We start from the raw sequence: 15,105 nt of genomic DNA, 5'->3' as shown, positions 1-15,105 counted from the left end.
CATTTTGAATTTGATGTTTAGTTTGATGTTTAGTTTCGGTGTTGTAATCTGAGCTCCTTCGTGCTTTGTTGGCATAGACGGGCCGGCCAGGCATGCTTTTAGTTCATGTTGCATGTGAGCACGCCCTGAGAGAGCAGCATAGTTCACAGCTGATAACGGCATTGCGACCCGGCATCGTTGTGGAAGCGTATGACAAAACTGTACAGCTAAACTAGCTAGATGCCAAGGAACGCATCAACATGATGTCTACACACAAACAAACAAAGGCAGGACTTTTTGTTGCTGTTGAACCTAGACTTTTATTTGGGAAGATATATTTGGCCAAACAATATTTACCAATATCAACAAACGCTACAATATAATACTGATTAAATTACACTACAAGCTGATAAATATGAAATCCATTTCAGTAAAAATACATAAAAGAAACAGAGCATACAGTACATCAGTGAAGACTGTAAAGCTCAAGCTCAGCCTGAAACTCCTGCTCCACCTTCATCTGGATTTCTGATAAAAAGTTAGGAGCTGAAGGTCTGTGACATACACCAGTAACCCTCCACAGGATACAGGAAACAACCCAGCTTGTGCCTCTGATGTAATCCCTTAATTCACATTTGATGATAACATTTGAGTCACAGGAAACAGAAACGACAAAAAAAAAAGAAAAATAAGCACAATGATGATTACATGAGAAGCTCCGACTGGGGCTCACTCTGGACAAATTGGTATGCTGAGAAAGGCCTCCATCCCCAGACTGATGCACATGTAAACAGAGGCAGAGATGATGGAGTAGAGATGTTGTTGCAGGGCAGCTCCCTCCTACTGGAAACCAGCTGCTCAGGTCAGGGATCAGACTGGGCAGGAGCACCGCGGTGACACGGTAATGACAGCAGCTACCTGTAAAACACAGGCAGAGCAGACAACAGGCATCAATCACCCAGCAGACACCACCGCCTCATGCTTAGCAATTCTCAGCATGCTCAGCCTTCACAAAGCACACGGAGGATGCAGAACTCTTACAGGAGCAGCTGCCTCGGGCTTGTTATTCCCTTTCATTTGTGAATTATTAATTGGTAAGAAACCAATTTGTTCTTTTTATTCTAAAAGTGTCACAGGTTGTGGGAAGTAATTTATGATTGGTGGTCAACGGCGGAGTTTTAATTAAGTCCAGGCCAGAGTTCACAGTACTGGAGATGGAAGTGGTTCATTAATCACCAACTAGCAGACTTGGCCGGTACATGAAAGGCCAAAGCGCATCACTTTTATCTGAATTACAGTTAATAGTTGGCCAACAGGAAACATGTAAGTGAATTAAGCCCAGCGAGGAAAGAGGATTCTGAGGATCATGTTGGCATTTGATGAACAGACATAGATCAAAATATAGATCAATTCACGGGCTTCCCAATCTGTGTATTAATTAATATGTCATCAACAAACAGATGTACAACACTGACTGATGTGTACTTTCAAACATCAGCCTTATTGACCCAAGCCTTCTGACAATGAAAGGCAACTTTCACAGGGTTCTGTTAAGATTTTGAAAATGTGAGAGACCTCCACACATAATGACATATGTTAAATTTAACAGTTTTGTTCCTGTTGTGTGTTGAAAAAACAATTTGGCCAAAACAGCACACCACACACTAACAGATTCATTCATGAACAATAAGAGCCCGACCAAGCCCCCCGAGGAAGAGCGCTTGGCGTTGAAGCAAATGTTTGTAGTGGCCAAACGGCGGTACTGCAACTTCCGCGTCTGTCACGTGATGCCATCGGGCCCAAAAGTACTTTTTCCCATAGACTTACATTGGGGAAAGAGACGTCTGTAAATCAGCGGATACATTTTTTTTAGGTGAATCAACTTCCCAGTATGAACACTTGAATAGTCTTTATTTAAATCATTAGGTTCTAAAAGTTGTAAAACGCACTAACAGCTGAATCCAGAGCTGTTTTCCGTTAATGTGAATGAGACCCAGACCGAAGCTGGAGCGAGGGCTGGGAGGCGGAGTATAAAGGAAAGGACTAACTATTTAAGTGTTTGTACTGGGAAGTTGATTTACCTAAAACAGACGTCTCTTTATACGTCCATGGCCACAGACTCATTGGCGTTTTCAGCCCAAAATGGCTGCAGTGCTACTGTAGCGCCATCTAGCGGCAGAAACCTGCCGTTTTTAGCGTAAATTAACATAGGCCGATGCCTCAGTGGTGAAATATTTTGGCAAGAACGTAGTTTTATGTCAGTTTGACTGTAATATGTTAAAAGCGGATGCTCTGTGTTTCAAGTCATGTTGCGTTTAGGTGATTTAGAAAGCTCGGAATTTCGAGTTTTCCAGTGATACCAAACACGTTATTGTAGACTGATGAGAAAATGATCCCGGATCTTTTGAACACAACACACTGACAGATGAGCAGCGACATAATTCTGACATCTGCTAATCCAGATATATGTGATATATGTATCTGCACATTTTGAACATAGTTCCTCAAAATCCAGTCTACCGAAGACACACATGGGTGAGTATGTGGGGGCAGCTGTGGCTCAGAGGGTAGAGCAGGTTTTAGGGTTAGGGTTAGGGGTTAAGGTTAGTCGGAAGGTCGGTGGTTCGATCCCCGGCTGCTACGGGTCACATGTCAATGTGTCCTTGAGCAAGACATTTAACCCTAAATTGCTCCCGAAGGCTGAGCCATCGGTGTGTGAATGAGTATTTAGATTAGATCCTGATGGACAAAGTTGGCACCTTAGCAGCCTCTGCCATCAGTGTATGAATGGGTGAATGCTGACATTTAGTGTAAAGCGCTTTGAGTTGTTGGACGACTCGAAAAGCGCTATATAAGTGCAAGTCCATTTATATATACAAGGCTCATCACTGAACAGCTACAGAGAGATCTACTGTAACCTCCAATCAACCTCAAAGTTTGTGTTTCCAGCCTATAACCTCCAATCACACGCCTCCAAATACCTAAATGAGCCGTCTGCAACGACGTCTCTTTTATCTGCTGCTGAGGGCTGCATCTGACTGATCACACACACACACACACACACACACACACACACACACACATGCAGTCCATTTAGAGAGAATTAAAGAGAGAGCAGACACACAGGCACCTTCAAGAACACATTTTATTTCTTTTCACATATAATATAATTTTTATGCGGCTGTTTCCATTTTTATTGAATTTTAGTTAGACACTCTGGCAATACTAAGAAGATTAAATTGAATAGAACTTAGTGAGGAAAGAAAATAAATTTGTGTTTCCCAAAGTTTTGTGATTGACTCAAGGACTTCCAAACCCTGAGTGATAAAGAAAAGATTAAACTTGTTATAAGGTGAGCAGAGCCAGAGTTCACATTGTGACTCGCTTTGCATATTTTGGACAAACAAGTTGAATATCAAACACAACAGACACTGATAAAAACTGCTCCCATACAAACAGACATATGCTAATAATGCAACTGGACAAACCAACAGACAGGTAGATCATATCAAAAATCCCCCTCAAATGTCAGACACACGTGCCTTTCATTCACTTCGTCGGGAGCTATCAACGGCGGTGAGACGGTGAGGGGAATTTTAGAAATGAAAACCCACCGTCAGAGTGAGAGGGGATCACTGAGAGTGACGCAGGAAAGGCGAACATGAGGAGAGAGAGAATGGAGCGAGATGGAGAGAATAGAGAGAGAGCTGTAAGGAGAGGAAGAGTGATGAGAGGACTATGAAGTTTGACAGGAGAATGAACATGACTACACTGCAGAGCCCGTCCGTGAAAAGACCTGAGGCGTCCGTCAGATTGGTGATTTTGTGCCCATCTGCACAATGTTCCGATCCTGACCAACTGGAAGGACGCCAGTTTAGGAGGACAGGAGGTGGATAGAGCAGATTTATGTCAAGGTAGATCTGTGTGTGTGTGTGTGTGTGTGCATGTGTGTGTGTGTGTGTGTGTGTGTTTATAGAGAGAGAGAGAGAGTGAGGTAGAGATGTAAAGATAGTTCTTTGTAGAGATCAGAGGCCGTGGAGTGACTGTGTCTGCTTGGCTCACACAGTCAGAGAGCGTTGCCAGTCATGGCCACATCAAAGCTCTGCCACCACAGAGAGCCCCCCCCCCACCCGCCTTTCTGCTTCCGGAAGACACACACAAACACACCCACACATTTGTATAACTGCATTCATTCCTCAGCACATAATCCGGCTGTCATCCCTTACCACTACTTGCTCTTTGTCTTGACCTTTACGTTGGCCTTGAAGACTAATCCTGGTTTATTACAGCCTATTTTCATCGTTTTTGGACATCATTTCTATCAGTTATGATCTCACACAGTACCTGCTACACCTGAAGAAAGGCGAGCAGTCACTAGCGCTAGGTGGCTAATCTCCTAGTATATTTGCTGCTGACCGACCACAATTGGCTCATTTAAACTGCCCCATATCATAAATTTGCTTCAAAGAACTTTACAATCTGTTTACCATACCACCACTAGCATAGCCAGAAAAAAACAAACTGTGGGTGTGCATCAGATAATCCTGGGGTGCCACATGATCTAGCGGTGAACTGGGAATGAAATTCAGCCCAGGACTTTGAGATGGAGAGGCCGGAGGGTGAACATTTGTTTTGGCAGTTTTAACACTAATACAGCCACCTCAGCTGCCTCAGTGTATCCATCCATTATCTGTAACCGCTTATCCTATTTAGGGTCGCGAGGGCGAAGAGAACCCACGCTAACACGGGGAGAACATGCAAACTCCACGCAGAAGGGCCCCAAGCAGGGAGCTCTAGCTGTGCAGCACCTCCGTATATATTTATGAACATTTGTGGCTGGTTGAAAAGTCCGCCGCCGATGTCTGAGTGCAAGTGAATGCAGATGACCCTGCCAGCTGCTGCTCCGTTTTCTACCGGCCCCGGCAACTTCCTGTGCCGCCTCTCCTGATCCTGGCCGCATGCAACGAATACTCATGACTTTTTTTCCTGCTAAATGTGTGCGTGGGGTCGCCAACTTCCACCATTAGTAGTAATATAGAACAGCTGGAGATGGATTGGGCCGGGTTTTTTTTTTTTTAATAATAGTAACAACTTTAGTAAGGCTAGAACTAAAAATGAATTCTGTATCTGTTTTTTGCTGGTGTGCTAGCTGCCTCTCTGGGTGCCTCTCACCCTGTCACACCTATAGCACACCACCTCTAACTTTAGACCTTCAATTATATTATCTTAAAGATCACATTGGCTGTGGGTTAAATGATGATGAACCGTCACGCTACAGGGGTCATGGTCCAGCGCACGCAGCCACATGCAGAATACATGATATCAGGGTTCAAATTACAGGGGTGATTAGGGGGGTCTGAACCGCCTCATTAAGACTTGGACCCCCACCCGAAAACATTTATGTGCTAGCTAGAAAGTGTACTGAGGACGCCTTCGACTGTCACTATATTCCCTGGCAGGTTGCAGCAGTCCCTCAACAGTCTCTCTATTTGAAGGTAAAACTGAAAGTGAAATGTTGGTAATTGTTGACTCCATGTTGGCATGGTGATGGAGACTCCCCCCAGTATTCCTGTCTCTAAGGAGCCACCTGCTGCGTCAACAGACCCGCTGGTGATGGATTCACTTAAAGGTCCCATATCGTGCTCATTTTTAAGGATACTAGAACATGTTTACATGCTGTAATGTTAAAAAAAACACTTTATTTTCCTCATACTGTCATACCTGTATTTACCCTCCGTCTGAAACGCTCCGTTTTAGTGCGTTTCAACGGAATTGCAACGGAATTGCGTTGCTAGGCAACAGCTTGGGTCCATGTTTACTTCCTGTCAGCTGATGTTATTTACATACACTGCAACAGGAAATAAACTGGGACACATTTAGAATGTTTTTGTTTAAAACTATGTAATGGTCTAAATATTGTATATTTGTGACATCACAAATGGACAGAAATCCTGACGGATTGTTTCAAACGCACAATTTCTGAATACGGGCTGTGTGTATTTCTCTGTACATTGAGTGTTTTGATAGTTTAACAGTATTTATAAAGCACTTAAACCTGCCTTGGAAATAAAAAAGACATGAAAATCTCACTTTTTACAATATGGGACCTTTAATACACTTCCACTGAAGCTTCCTGTGACACGTGAGGCACTCATTACTGCTCAGGAATCTGATCCGTCTCTTGCTAAATGTTTCTCTTCCATGTCTCAAACAGATGGAAAGCTGCTCGTGTCCTTACTTCTTGGATGCACATGTGAACCTCGCATGAAGCAAACACGGTGTGTCCACAGTGCATATCACCCTGAATCCCAAGGAGCGCTGGAGGCACTGGCATCAGACTCATATCCATGCTGTAGAAATACCGCTTGGGTACCAGACCGGTATTAAGTGGGCTGGAAGGTACCACTGATGGTGTCTACATTGGTGCTGAAGTAACTATTAAGTAACAAGCTATCGTTATCTTTTTGTACGTTGATTCTAGGGATGACAGGATACTGTAGATGGTTTTTGCAAAAACACTTTGCAAGTTGTGGCTCCTCTTACAACTTAAGGTGTTTAAAGTTGAGGTGAATGCAAGTAGTGATGGGAGCTGGAGCAGTCCTTTTCCATTAAGATGCACACGGAGTGATGTGTTGTTGTGAGGTTAAGGATGGAAACGGTGGTGATTTTGCAGTGAGTTAATCAATTAATTAATCTTAACTACTTTTAACTCATTGCCAGGAAGCCCCTTAAGGGAGAGCTGCCAATTTTGTTACGTTCCCTCTCCTGTCCTCTCCTCTCCTCTCCTCTCCTCTCCCTCTTTTGTGTGTGTTGATAGGAGTTAGATTTAGAATTGTATCTTCTCTTTTGGGCTATTTTATTTATTATTGTGAATTTATTTCTACTCAGGGCTGGTTTGTCAGAGCTTCTATATGTGGCAATAAAAGATTGAAATACTGAACAAAACGACTCCTCATATTCTTCATCTAGGTTTGTGTTACTAGAAATAGTACTTTTTATTTTATACACCTGACTTGTAATTTTGGGCAATCTCTGGCACACAAATTTCCTTTTGGATTAATAAAGTTCTATCTCATTTTATCTCTTAATTGCATAGAAGTCATAGGGAGGAGGTCTAGATGGGTAGTTGGGCATACTGTACAAAGCTCAGGACATTGGTACTGACAAAGGTAGGATATTGTAGGAATAAAAGAATAGATATGTTTCAGTGAATTTCCTCATGCTGAAAATATAGGCCTCATCCGAGAACATTTTTGTTCTAATCCTAATCCTCATTTCTTTTTTTACTTTGAGGTTTGCGCCTACAATTGTTCCAAGTCAGATTCACCAAACTCTCTTGAACCTGATGTCACCTCTTCGTGAGGAGGTGCAACAATCATGAGATGTGATCATTGTGACATAACCGGCACCCCTAAATTGCTGGGGCCAGTCCCCAATTTGCCAAAACGGGGCCACTGGTTCTGTTGTTTGTGTTCAACTTCTATTCACAAAAATGTTGCCAAAGAGTGAAAAGAAGAAGTTCACACCAAACTTGCTGTCGGAAATCAACATGAGAAATGCAGCAGTGTCAGTGGTGGTACTGGGAGACCTGAAACAGTAAGAAAATATGAATACAGCTGCCAACAATGTGCCATCATAGCAGAGAACTGTGACAGGAGTAAAGTGAGAGAATTCCCCTAACTGCTGAACAGCCTTTAAGTTTCCATGCCAAAATAGGCCTATGCCAATAAAATCATTAAATCACAAATACAACTTCTGTAAATTGGCAACCATGATAACCAACTACTGATCTGAATATTCATTTTGCATTAAAGGGACTGTTTGTAACTTCTTACACATATAAATCAATCCGGGTCGGTGTCCCATGCGCGCTCGGGTGTGACTTCGCTGTTCAGACTCAGACTCCAACACAAACTACAGTGAAGCACCAAAACCTCTTGGTTGTATCTAGTGAAGCCCGTCTGTTAAACAGTGTTGGCCGCGGTCGGAGGACGCGGGGGAGACCGTAGCTTTGGTCTCCAGGACCGGAGTCTCTGCTGTACTCTGCTCCTCTGCCTGCCTTCACTCACACACCGCGCTCTTTCCTTTCGCTCCACCTCTCACGTGCATGCTGCTCACTCCACACTGCAGAAGAGTTAGTTTAGCTCTGAGAATATCTAGTGAATGTTCAGTGGACGTTTGTGCAGAAATAACTGCTGCAGCTCCTCCAGACCAACAGAGGTTTCCCGTGTCTTGTGAAGTGACGGGGCTCCGCAGAGAGAAACGTTATCGTCTCCGACCAAAACTCCGGCGTCTCCTCTGTTCCCTCCGGCCGCGGTCGGGAGGCTGAGGCAGGAAAAGCCAACACTAGGATCAGCATTGATTCATGGAGAGACCTTCGTCTGGTCAGCTAACATTACTGCCAAGCAGCTGAAATATAGAGTGATATTGTGCTTTTAGCTGACGTGTGTCGCCTCACTGTGTTGAGCGATGCTCGTTCATGTCTGTGTAGAGCGAGCACAAGCGCGAGCAACAGGATGCTGACTTACGTTGACTTATCGGCCACAGGTGTTGCTGTTAACAAGACATTCTGTTATTCACTGTAGAACTAGAGAATGTAATAAGGATCTCTGATACCGGCAGATACACACACCAACATGTGAATAAGGGAGTTCTGGCAATTATTTTTTTCCACTTCAAGCACTGCTGAGAAGCGGTGAGTCACATCATCCAAACACTGCCCTCACTGCCCCTTTCAACAGGTTCAAATAAGTTCTCAAGACCAACAACAGGCTACATTAAACAAACATCCAGAAAGCCCAATAGTGAACAACATTGTGATCTATATCTGAGTGAGCTAGTTCTAGTGTTTAACCAGAGTGTTTTGGGGAGATTTAGAGGTTTCAATCTAGTCTAGATCAATACAGACTCATTGGGTGGGTCAACGCCTTCCTGCCCCGTTTCCAGAACACGGTGTCCAGATGCAGGAAGCTAATAGCTCATATCAATCACAGCCAAAACCGGTTCCATGGCACTGCCATTGATTGTCAGTCAGCAGCAGGATGAATGGCATCTCTGTAATGTGGTGGAGACCAAGCCAACAGGATCTGTGTGGTAGAGGAGTGAAATGTCCAGAGGTCCTCACAAGACTGAAAGCTTTATCGGTGAGTAAGTGTATCCTCAATCACTCACACTGAGTATATCAAAGAACTGATGTCATCTAGGGTGATGAGGAAAAAAGAAAAGAAACCTCAAAAACAACTTTACATTCTAAATGACAAAACCATGGTTACACAGGCCACACTGCAGTGGCTTTGATTGTTTGATTGATCTATTTACTGCTAATCATGTACACTTCACTAACATTTGCAATGCCACGTTAGAGGCGTGGCTCTCGGCAATCATTGACATTGCACTCTTGTTATTCCTTACATTTATGGCTCATATTTACAAGCTGCTGTTCCTATTTGGGGGTAGTGGAAGTTTAAGCGCAATTATTTCCCACCAACAAAACGCCAGTGAGTATTTCTTAGTTGGTGGCTAAGTACTCTACTTATACCATGTTTCATTAAAGCTTCAGTAGGCAGTATATTTTTGGCATCAAAAATGCCATAATAACCTTTCAACATATTGTAATTCAAGTGTTCTGAGAGAAAACTAGACTTCTGCTCCTCCTCATGGCTCTGTTTTCAGGCTTTAGAACATCTAGCCCGTGACGGGAGACTTTGACCAATCACAGGTCATTTCATTGAGAGAGAGCGTTCCTATTGGCTGTGAAAGTGAAGTGCAAACCTACACTGTGGCCATGTGTTCTTCAGTTTTTACTTTGTAAATGAACAATATACTCTGTACGTAAATTATTTATTAGTAAGTCGGTATTTTCTTTTAAGAATGTCTTTTCCACGTGTTGATGTAATTAATTCTAAGGTCTCTGAACTATGAGTAACTAACGATACTAGTTAAGTGTAAGATTTGTGATGGCCGCCGGTGTATTTCCAAGATAGAACTCACACAAGCACTCAGCATTTAAAATCAATATGGTCAAAGAATCTTTTTCTACTCTTCCAGTTGGGATGATATGTCCTATCATATCACAGTGAGTGCCTCTCTTTGTCACTTCAAACAGTTACAGACTGAAGGACTAACCTGTAATCACTAACTGTCATCATTCTGCCCACCCACCACCCACATGCCCATCACAGCCACCATGTCTCGGTCTTCTGTTTACAGGTTTCCTTCTTTCTCTATTGATAATGGCTGATCTCATTTTGCATTATTTTGTCTGAGTCACTTGTTTTGTTACCCATCTGTGAACTGATTTGACGTCTGAAGAAAAGGAGCGTGGTGGTTAAAGGAAAGAAAAGGATTCTTTTTTTTATTTTCTACATAAACAAACTGAAACAAATAGAAAATACTGCTGGAAAACATTCAATCAATAGTGAAACATCATGACACAACTTTTTTGATTCTTGGAAATCTCCCAACTGAAGTTGAGAAAAACACATTCAGATGAAACTCATAGTTAGGGATGTCACGAGAACCGATAACTTGTGAAAACACCGGTGTTACTGATTACACCGGACATTTTACAGGAAAAGATGACGGTCAACATGTGCAGAGCGTTGACTCTGATCTTTACTTTACTGTCGGGTGGCGGTGTGTCTGGCCTCTCCGGTAGAGCTTTTGCTGCGGGGCTCCGCTGCGGGGCTCTACCTGGCGCCGCTGCTCCGTGCACACCGGCTGTGACGGCTCCATCCGCCTCGCGGCGATCATCTCATTAACGTTATGGTTCCCTTATAGCGTTGAGATTAAACGTGAAATATTGCCAAATAGGTGCGTTTGCTTTTTGCTTCGACAATAAATCCTCTGCCTCCTAATCCTGCTACTTTGAGCTGACGGACCAGATGCGTTCACGGTCAGTATGTAGCGTCCGTCGTCTGACTATCGATTGCATATTGTTTTATGTTAAATGCAGTACCTGTGAGGGTTTCTGGACAATATCTGTCATTGTTTTGTGTTGTTAATTGATTTACAATAATATATATATACATACATTTGCATAAAGCAGCATATTTTCCCACTCCCATGTTGATAAGAGTATTCAATACTTGAAAAAATCTTCCATTAAGGTACATTCTGAACAGATACAAACATCTGCGATCATTTTGCAATTAATGGAGATTAACTAAGAACCATCATGCAATTAATCACAATTAAATATATTAATCGATTAACAGCCCTAAAAAAACAACATCTGCTTGGACACAGTGACCTACTGTATACCTGTATGTCATGCTTTAACAAACAATATGATTTCTATATCATGTACTTAAATATCACATTCTCTGTTGTATTGTTTTGGATCCCACCATAGTTCTGGTCCTGTCTAAAGTCAGCCGTCTCAAGGCTTAAATAGTACCTAAACATCACTATTTTTAGCCGTGCTAGCGGCTTGGCTCTGGGGATGACAATGCCGGTTGCTCTGCCGGTCACTTTTTCCATGTTTGTCCATTTGGATCAGTCTGAAATATCTTGACAACTATTTGATGGATTGCAGTGACATTTTGTTCTGACAGAGGATGAATCCTAATGTCTTTGGTGATCCCCTGACTTTTCAAGACTGTCCTTTCCAAAAAGAATTACAGCATTAGTCGTTTCAGCAAGTTCCCCAAAAGGACATATATGTTTCCGGTTAAGTGACAAAGTCCTATAACAGCTGTAGGAATTATGACGGGAGTAGAGGAGGAAGTCAGGTGGCGCTGCTATAGTCCGTGTAGGGAGGAAGCCGGGGTGGAATGGTCGGTCAAAAACACATTGGATTTTAACACGGGAGGCCGCTGTTCTTCTCTCGTTTCCAAACTACAGTCAACATTGGTTGACCCTAACCACGATAGCTATGTAACCTTAACAAAGTAGTCATTTTAACCCGAACCACAATGTTTCCCTTACTAAATCCCAAACCATGATCTTCCTCTAAACCTGTCCAAACCTTAACCACAACGTTGTCACATCATAGAATAAACACTGATTTGTAACAGATTTGGAAGGCACAGATAAATAATGTCTTCCTGAAGATAGGGACATTTAGATTAGAAAAAAACTAAATATTTGTCATTTCAGAGGGACAACGACAAAGTATTTTGTCGTTTATTTTGGAGGACTTGGTAGACTTTTCATGTAACACCACCAGCAAGTTGACAGTTTATCTAGACAACTATTGGACGGATCGTCATAACTTTGGCACATTCATGTCCTCTGTAGCGTGGCGGACATGAATTCCAATCCTGCATCTTTACAGAGGATTCTGATCTCTGAATCAATGAGACAACCCAGCTGAGACCCAAGGAACAATACTGTACTAACGGACATTTGGGAATTCATGACCCTCATCCCCCCTCTTTATGGCCACTAAATCAAATGTACTTTAATTGAGGTGTTGTGCAGAGCTAAAACATTTTAATAATAGGAGGCTTTGTGATACATGTTGAGTTGTAGCAGGAAACCACCAACCAGAGGTTGTCATCTTTAGTGTTGTGTAATTGTTTAATTAATTTTTATCTAATCATCAGGTTTTATTCAGTGCTGTGCTGTGCGCTCTTGCATTCCGTTCTCAGTCCCAGGGCGACGCTTTGTCATGGCCTTCGGCGTTTGATACCAACGCACAAGGCTAACCTTTAGCGCCGGTATGAGACGCACCGGGCGTTCCATTTTCATCCCAATTTGGACACTTTCAACAGTAAACACTCCCGTGGTGACGTAGTTTAAAGAGTGAAAGAGACACAGGGCGGGTGGAGCTAGCTCTTGTCTTGTCAGTCAGCGTACAAGAGTACAAAAGCATTCAAACTATGGCAAGCCGTTTTCCCATTTAATAGCTAGACAGGATATTCATTCAAGATATCCATAATTCTATTTTCATTAGGCAAAACTTTAATTTTAGATATCCGTAATTCCATTTTGACTAGTACGATATCTACATTCTTAGATTTCTAAATTTAAATTGTGACTAGTCAAAATAACGTTGTAGATATCTCTAACTGGAGATACGGATAGTCGAAATGTAATTAGAGATATCTAGAATTAGAGTTTTGACTATAGGTGAAATGACGTTGCAGATATCTGTAATTACGTCAGAAGGGGGGTGAAGCTATTCAAACATACTATGGTGCTGCACTACAATATATCATCTTAGCTGCCCCACTATAACTGTCGTTTTAACTACTCAGAATGACGTTATAGATATCTGAAATAAGAATTCTGATTGGTCACAACGTAAATACGACTAGTCAAAATGCAATGGTGGATATCTTTAATGTTAATTTCGGATAGTCGAGCTTAGCTATTAAATAAAAAAAACTTCCATATTCAAACTGTTTCAACAACTAAACCCTCCAACATGTCTCTCTGAGCTGTCTCTGAGCTGTCTCTCTGAGCTGTCCCAGTCCCGTGGCAGTTCTCATATGACATGATCCAGCATTAAGCCCTCCACTGGAGGATGACTCTCATTTCACCTGTTAAGGCAATCAGTCAAGTTTTAGGTAATCTCAGATCTTCTGGAAAGCTGTCAGCAGTGCATGCTGGGAGCTGAGCAGACACACAGGCAGTGGAGTGTTTGCTTGTGTTTTGCAGTGGAAGGAAGGGGGTGGCATTTCCATTTGATTGGGGATTAAAGGTCATGAAGAAGTATTTAAACACTCCTGCTCAACTTGGGGCTAATCATTCCTCCCCAGCTGTGAGTCGGAGGAGTCGGCAGCGCTCTCAGATCACCGTTGTCACAGTGTGTTGTCTCCCACTTTGCGGTGACAGAGCCTTACCCACCCAGTAATCCTCTGCAGCAAAGTTTGGAGTAAGCTGACGGCATGGAAAAAAGATAAATATGGATTTTCATTTTGTACCCTGTAATGAAAAATTGCATAGCACTTTCTGTCGTTGCTACATTTATCTCCAATACAGTTTCAGATATTCCCATACTGTAATTTACCACAATGCACAAAAACTTCCCACCTTGGGTTTTTTTAACAGTCCAAACAACTGGGACTTATTTAAAATAATGATTTCTTACTTCCAGATTAAGCATACAGACATTTAACATCTACTGAGCTTCTCAGCTTTCCCACCAGTGCCATGCTGAGTAAGTAACACATCTATGTGCACAAGAAACTTCTCCCACTTAGAGAGGAGAGATTGAGGACGTCAGTGACAAATGTCTTGCATTAACTTTGTTGTTTATTTTTCCCCCGGAAGATGTGAAATAACCCTATTAAATCAAGTAGTCACTTGGCCATTAATCTCAATGCAGCTGACTAGTCCCTCAAAGCTAATGGGGTTTAGAATTTGCATGAGGCGAGTTTACCCACAAAGCTTCGCCTAAGAGGATTGCTGTTCAGACAGAGAGCTTATTGTCACACTTGTTCATAGACATGGATTAACGATACCAGGCCCAAAGAACTCCACTAACTGTGGCAGCAACTCGCAAGTTCCCCTTCACTGGCTCAGATCTGTGTTTCAGAGGGACGGAGAGTCAGACAGTCTGCAGCATGCATCGCAAAATACTTCATATTTGTTCAATTTATACAAATACTTGTCCAGCGCCAGTATGTTCAGGCATCCGTCAAAATCATGTCCTGAAGCATCATGCTTGTTTAAGCTATAAAAGTAAAGCCAAATATGATAATTGAAATGATTCCCCCAACTCTTACCTTTCTGTTTCCTACATATCAGTTTCTCTTTCAATATTTATTTTTTTTTGTCATATCATCACAGCGTGGCAGCGCTCCTGAATTCCCGCTCTGTGTTGTCAACTTAGCTTTTTACATCATTTGAATAAGCCTCTTTCAGCGCGAGCGTGTGTGCTATGTTTCATAGTAACTAAAGCAGCTTTGGAGTCTAAATATAACATGTATCCAATGCATTAATTCTTTAATATTTATCAGCAGGAAAAAAGGTGCTCGAAATGTGGCTTATATCCGTGTTTAAAATTCAGTAAGGGAAACGGCAAAAAAAAAAAATTAAATACACAAGTTGTGCTCAAGTTCTGACACGGTTTGATCAACACACACACACACACACACACACACACACACACATATGCACTCACAATCAGACTGCACCTTCAGGACAGCACAAATCCTTCAATATCCTTTGGAAAAA

At 42.3% G+C, this 15,105-nt stretch overlaps 1 protein-coding gene across 1 annotated transcript in view; it reads right to left on the bottom strand.

The window, feature by feature from the left end:
* Window positions 1-279: 279 nt before the first annotated feature.
* The window catches only part of tsnare1 (T-SNARE Domain Containing 1), a 153,342-nt gene continuing 138,516 nt past the window's right edge, over window positions 280-15,105 (bottom strand). Inside the window, exon 12 of the mRNA XM_037785345.1 lies at window positions 280-897. The gene's annotated coding sequence lies outside the window, so the exon portion shown is untranslated. The remainder of the gene's footprint in view (window positions 898-15,105) is intronic.

Source organism: Sebastes umbrosus, chromosome 11, assembly GCF_015220745.1.
Source record: "Sebastes umbrosus isolate fSebUmb1 chromosome 11, fSebUmb1.pri, whole genome shotgun sequence".
Classification (NCBI taxonomy): Eukaryota; Metazoa; Chordata; class Actinopteri; order Perciformes; family Sebastidae; genus Sebastes; species Sebastes umbrosus.
This window is presented reverse-complemented; position numbering and strand designations above follow the sequence as displayed.